Genomic DNA, 7,491 nt, shown 5'->3' with positions numbered 1-7,491 from the left:
CGGGTCCACAACAAACCCAGACCTTCACAGTTTGCAACGGCCCCATGGATCCGGCCACGGAACAGGAGTCTGGAGTGGATTTATTTTGCTGTATTGCTGGTCGTTTAGAAAACCTGGAAACTATGCAGCATCAAATGGCTCAGTTTTTACAGAGATGTCTAAGCGACAAGATAATCTGCAACCTCGTTAACCACCCCTGGGGTATCAGCAACTACACCTAATCCTGTGCCTGGTAATACAGGGACCAGGGTTTCCCATTGTTTACACCTACCTATGCCAAGCAAATTTGACGGCAATCCTAAACTCTGTCATGGTTTCTTAAATCAGTGTGACATACACTTTACCTTACAGCCTGATAACTTTCCCACTGCTAGAACTAAAGTGGCATACATTGTGTCTTTGTTGTCCAACTCAGCTTTGGATTGGGCCTCCCCACTCTGGGAGCGTTCAGACTCGCTGCTGGATAACTATGTGGACTTTGTATCATCATTCAGGAGGATTTTCGACGAACCTGGATGCACAGCATCGTCCAGTATCATGAACCTGAGACAAGGAAGCCGTCCTGTCAGCCATTATGCCATACAGTTTCAAATCTTGGCATCAGAGCTTAAGTGGAATGAGGAGGCCCTCACCTCAGCCTTTTGGCATGGCTTTTTGGACCGGCTAAAAGATGATTTGATCACCTGTGAGGTTCCCACTAATTTAAATGAGTTGATCTCACTCTGCAATAAAATTGACTTATGCTTCAGAGAACGTCAGGCTGAAAAGCACAGAACTGATTGGCAAAAGTCATTCACTCCTCCCTTGCCTAACCGTTCACCCCATCCTCCTATAGATGAAGAGCCTATGCAGGTGAACCAAACCCATCTCTCCAAAGAGGAACATCAGAGAAAGATGCTAAAGAACCTCTGTCTATACTGTGGAGATTCGAGTCACCTGGTGGCCTCCTGCTCCCGTAAATCGGGAAACGCCCATTCATAACTGACCCTGGGGACATCAAGTTAGGCGTTATGAGCCTGTCCCCTAATACTAAAGAGTTTAAAATTTCCCTAGCTTTGGATCTTAAACCTAAGCCTGGTTTCGTTTCTGCTCTATTGGATTCTGGAGCAGCCGGAAACTTCATGACTTCTTTTCTAGTTGATAAACTACAGATTCCTTGTTCATCTCTCCATCACGCAATCTCCCTGACCTCTGTAGATGGATGGCCTCTAGCTAAAGGAGTGGTCACCAAGGAGACTCAACCAGTATTAGTCCGTGTTGGGGCACTCCACTCCGAGTCTTTGAAGTTCTTAATGATACCTGAGGCCTCCCAAGAAATAATTTTAGGACTACCCTGGTTACGCCAGCATAATCCCAGGATAGACTGGTGTTCTATGCAGATTCTTTCATGGGGAACTGATTGTCAGAAATCCTGTCTTCCCAAGATACGAACTGTAAGAAAGACAGTTTCATCAATATCTCCTGCTATCTCCAAGGAGTACCAGATGTTCTCTGACGTTTTTTCCGAACAACAGGCAAATGTCTTACCTCCCCACAGAGAATGGGATTGTCCAATCGAGCTGATGCCTGACAAGATTCCACCTCTTGGTCGCACCTATCTTCTATCCTTGCCTGAGACTCAAGCGATATTTTAATACATCCAGGACAACCTAGCGAAAGGATTTATTCGTCCTTCCACCTCTCCTGCTGGAGCTGGCTTCTTTTTCATCAGCAAAAAGGATGGTGGCCTGAGGCCTTGTATAGACTACAAGGGCCTTAATGATATAACGGTAAAGAATTAACGATACTGGATCAGAACCTCTATACACTCCTTCCTATACCTTCTAATATCCTGCCTATACCTTCTAATATCCTGCCTATACCTTCTAAAGATGACGCTAATTTGCGTACGCAGTCATACAGTAAATAAAGACTTAAGACCTGGAATCTGTGGTTCCAAAGCACAAGTATTATTCAAGTAAAAGTACAGTCAGTTACACGCTATTGATCCAGACACAATTCGGTGCAAAGGAATTATACAGACCCAAGTACAGTATACATACGAAGCGTTTCTGGACCAGATGTTAGGCATCAGCAAGAAACCCCTCGTCTATCAGCATTCAGCACGAAGACTAAAATCCCAGTGTTTGAGCACACATATTTATACCCCCCCAGAATAGACCGGGCAATAGAGAAGTTTGTTGCTGATGTAATTGGTTCCCAGGGAGGAAGCATCTGTTACAGAGAGTTTAACAGGCTTGTTCAAATAGACTCACCCAGCCTCTAACAACTGGGGGTCTCTGCCCTCCCGCCCCCATGCAAAATCCTAACAGTTATACATTTTGTTGCTTGAAGTCTCTGCGGTCCATAAGTTGAGAATGCATGATGCGATCTCCACACCGATAGTACCGGAATTCTGTTGAAAGAGTACGCATCAGTACGAAACCAAACATGGCTTCTTAGCATGTATAAAACCCTAGTTATCAAATATCTTTATTTCACAGCATTTATACTAACTGAACTAACTTAAATATTATACTTTAAAGCTTATGAAACCTTGTATGTGAATATGTAATGTGTGAGTATGCAGGGTTTGATATAAAGACGCTAGTTAACTTGGTGCGGGTGCGTGCGCATTTAGCTACTGAACGGTGATTTCATATAGGAATTTATGCATTCACTAATATGCGACTAGTTAACAGCACAATTGTGCGTACTACTGTGTATATGAGAAATGATAAAAGATACAATCGCATGGTGCTAATAGTAATATCGCCATATGTACTTAAATGTGAGTTTATCTAAAATGGTGCTTGGGCGGCCATTCGCAAAATGGCATCTTGCGATCTCATTTCCAAGATGGCGTCTTGCGGCCAGTCGCAAGATGGCATTGCCGCGATTCAATTTTAAACTGATATTGTCTCAGCCAATTTTCCAGCTTCGACAGTCCACCCTTTGATAGCAAACAACATGCTATCACAATCTGTTTTTGGAATTTTTATCTTAGGCTTACATTTACATATTATTTCGTGTTATTATGGGATGGCACAAGGTGGTTCTTAATCCATCAATAATGTGTCTCTGGGTGAGGACATGAAACTACTATTATACGCACACCGCAGATCTTGGAAGATCATGTGAAAGGTGTGGGAATGCACCAGTCTTATAAAAGCAGTCTTGGAGGGGAATTGAGACCTTACATTATCTGAGGTGTTCTAAAAATAACATTTCAATAATACATTCTATGCACTTCTAAATATAATACATCAAATTATGGTATTTCCTAGTTCAAGGTTGTAATGCAGTTCTATATTTACCTCGGTATTCATATTGTCATTACTGACCACCATCATAGTTTCATTCTTGCATTTTATTCTATTTTTACATTTTCCACACTTCAACATAATAGGTACACACCGGGCGCATATGTCAATTATTATGATACAAATTAGTATAAGGATCAAGAATTTGCCTATGCTAGCGATCACTTCCTGGACCCATTCCCCTAGACCTGAGAACCATTTTACTGGGTTCAGCCATGAAACCCATCCTTCTATCTCTTCCCCTACTTCAGCCACTGAAGCGTTATGGTTCTTACGAAACTCCCATTTTAGCTGCAGAATTTCAACCATCTTTCGGTCTATCACCTCCTTGGGGTCGCTGGTATCATTGGTGACATAGGTGCAACATTTTACTCCGAACTGGGTAGCTAAGCAATACCCTCCAGTAACAGCAGTTAAATAATTCAACACTAGCCTGTGTTGCACCAGTTCTTTCTTGTACGCTTGCAATTCTCTCCCTGTATATCTGAATGTGTCATCGTACATCTCGGTGATATTATCTATCAATTTAACAAGTTCCTGAATATATCTAAAATTTAATGTTCCCCGAGCGATCCTGGCGGGATCCAGTGCCACTAAAACTTGAAAGCCAGTTGTCTCACTAATTAACTGAGCAGCTTTATGCACATCACCAGGTATCATATTTCTCTTGCCTCTGTGTTCATATTGCGTGTGAAGATATGGAGATGGTGTGTTTTTATGTATACCAAGCATTTCAACATGTGTGAGGGTCATAACTTCTGGGACTACTCTTCCCAGGTAAAACAAACCTTCGGAACTTGGGGAGAGTCATTTATACGCTTTTCTTCCACATATGAAATATACATTATCAGGGAGAACATAAGGAATGGTATGCATCATTATCATTAAGCACATTTCCCTTGCAAACAATCCTATTTCTGGGTCTTCCATCTGGTACATGCAAGTTTCTGGCTGTATTATTTTAGCACAATAACCATTTGGCACCTTACCAATAATTTCATTGATGGAACTCAGGACCTCATTCAGAGTCGGTCGTAGCGGCCGCACGGTCGTACGCATACGATGTTTTGCGTTCTGCATGGCTAGCAGTGCGCATGTGCGTACGAGCTCTACCGATCAAAAATACTGTCGGTCGTAGGGCTTCCGACACGGAAGTGGGTTGCTAAAGTTGATTGACAGGAAAGGCCGTTTGTGGGAGTATACGTGGGTGGTGGTCTGGAAACGGAGGCGTTCTTCAGCGTTTCCAGGCGTTTTAGGGGAGTGCATAAATTACCTGCTTCGTACGACCAAGAATTGCAGATGCATGAAAACGTCACTCTACGAACAGAATGATCGTCCAGGCTAAGGTAGGCAAGAAGCGTCCGTAAGCCACAACAGTACAATCGTTATTCTGATGCAATGTTTCGATTTAGAACCACACAAACCAAGCAGCTAAGATTGCTGCATTGTAACTATTAACACTGCTAATTACCTTGTAACTCATTTCACTTGCGTGTGCATTAGGGAATTCCTAACCAAAATGTTTCTTAGCGCTTTTTAAACACTTTTTGGCTCAAACAGTTTTTAAAACATCTAGCATTGTGTTTTGCGTAGCACCCTTTTCAGATACCATACTTTTTAAACCTTGTATAGATTGATATAATTAAAGAGAGACATTTTTGGTGAAATAATTTTTCGTTTTATTTGTAATTTGCCTTTCAGCACACATAACATATTAATTCTGAACGCAAGATTTGCATATAATTAAAATAAAAATATAACCATAAAAAATTTTTTAATTTGGTTTAAAAAAAAAAAAAAAGAGCTTGAGACATTGGTGACCAGAAATATGGGGACTAGACAACAGGTGAGGGAGGAGATATCCAGGGCTACTTTCGGCATTTGGGCCGGCTCGGAGGAAGAGGTAAGCTACGGACAGCCGACTGGCATGTAACACGCCGACTGGCCTGGCCAGAGGTAGATGGGATTTCCTCTGGCCTAGGCATAGGTCTCTCCATACTTGAGGGGGTGGCTGTTGGGCTGCCAGAGGTGGTGGTCCTGGGAGGAAGGGAGTCTCGCTCCATCATGGCAGGTGGGTTGGCCTGCTACTGGGTATTGGCCAAACGATCTAGGACCCCAGCAATGGTCTCCAGGGCCACCGCCACCCTCACCAGAGTGGTCTCCATCCTCAGAGGAACACATGTGTTATCCTGAGTTTGGGAGACCAACCTGGTGAGGAGAGGCACTGCTCGGTCTGATGGTTGCCCTGGAGTAGACTCCACAGGGTCCCCAGATGGAGTACTTGGATCCTCCCCTGCAGAGTCCCCATCTGTGCTGGACCCAGACCTGACCTCAGGAGCAGGCACTACCTCCACTGAGTCTGGAATATAAATTGAAAAATTTTAATTGTTATTCCCCACCCAAAAAATAAAGAGACGTTTCAGCATTATACTTTTTGGCTTACAAAATTAAATTACCTTCTTGCACATGTGGAGCGTTGAAGTCTGCCATGTCAGTTTCCATAGTGGACACGCCGACTATCTCCTCTTCCGTCACACACCCCTGAGCCAGCGTCTCCAACCTTGTCAAGGCCAACTCCTCAGGGATGGGACCACCACCTCTCCCCGCAGCATGATCCACCCTACTCCATAGCTTCCTCTTCAGTTGGTATTTGAAATCCGTCCATCTGTCATTTTTTTTTAGGAAAAATTTAGTGTTATTTTTTTAAATAAGATCAAGCTTTGGCCTTCAGTACACTCACAATATCATTTTCATACCATTTTTTGACGACTTTCTGTGTTCTGTAGGTCGTCCCCACACCATTAACAGCCCTGGATATCTCCTCCCAAATCCTGTCTTTGGCTCCAGCCCCCATATTTCTGGGTGCATTGACTAGGTTGTCCATTGTCATGGTCACCAATGTCTCAAGCTCTATCTGGGAAAATGGAGGGTTTCTTGGCCTGGGCCTTGGCCTGCTTTGGCCCGCCTCCTCCTCCTCTACTGCTGGACTTTGAATCCCTGCACCTTCAAAAATTACAAAAATAGTATAATTTTTTTCACAATTGTATGGGAAAGTTGACCAGTTCTTGTGTTGCGTAAAAAATGTGATTGGAACTTACCTGGCTCAGTTGGCCTCTGCTCACCATGCTCCTCGCTTGCCATTCTGCTAACCTGTGAGAGAGCATGAAGAATACTGCTTCTGTAGAATTCTTTATAGATGTGAGCGCATACCTGGATTGGTTACCCGTGCATCCTTATTTCCCTAACTACAAATGCACACCTTTCCTGCATTCCCTAATCGCTGCGTGGGTTGGGCTAGATGTGAGCGCATCCCTGGATTGGTTACCCGTGCATCCTTATTTCCCTAACTACAAATGCACACCTATCCTGCATTCCCTAATCACTGCGTGGGTTGGGCTAGATGTGAGCGCATCCCTGGATTGGTTACCCGTGCATCCTTATTTCCCTAACTACAAATGCACATCTTTCCTGCATTCCCTAATCGCTGCGTGGGTTGGGCTAGATGTGAGCGCATCCCTGGATTGGTTACCCGTGTATCCCTATTTGCTTTCGTACAATGCACACCTTTCCTGCATTCCCTAATCACTGCGTGGGTTGGGCTAGATGTGAGCGCATCCCTGGATTGGTTACCCGTGCATCCTTATTTCCCTAACTACAAATGCACACCTTTCCTGCATTCCCTAATCACTGCGTGGGTTGGGTTAGATGTGAGCGCATCCCTGGATTGGTTACCCGTGCATCCTTATTTCCCTAACTACAAATGCACACCTTTCCTGCATTCCCTAATCGCTGCATGGGTTGGGCTAGATGTGAGCGCATCCCTGGATTGGTTACCCGTGTATCCCTATTTGCTTTCGTACAATGCACACCTTTCCTGCATTCCCTAATCACTGCGTGGGTTGGGCTAGATGTGAGCGCATCCCTGGATTGGTTACCCGTGCATCCTTATTTCCCTAACTACAAATGCACACCTTTCCTGCATTCCCTAATCACTGCGTGGGTTGGGCTACATGTGAGCGCATCCCTGGATTGGTTACCCGTGCATCCTTATTTCCCTAACTACAAATACACACCTTTTCTGCATGTTTCAATAATTGTGTTTTGGTTTCTTTATTTAAGGCAAAGCCAAATGTTCCCTTACTTGTGGGTTTTAGTTGGAGTGTTTGGTGGTGCAGGAGATGTTGAATAT

This window comes from Taudactylus pleione, unplaced genomic scaffold, assembly GCF_031769625.1.
Source record: "Taudactylus pleione unplaced genomic scaffold, aTauple2 ptg000053l, whole genome shotgun sequence".
Taxonomy (NCBI): domain Eukaryota; kingdom Metazoa; phylum Chordata; class Amphibia; order Anura; family Myobatrachidae; genus Taudactylus; species Taudactylus pleione.
This window is presented reverse-complemented; position numbering follows the sequence as displayed.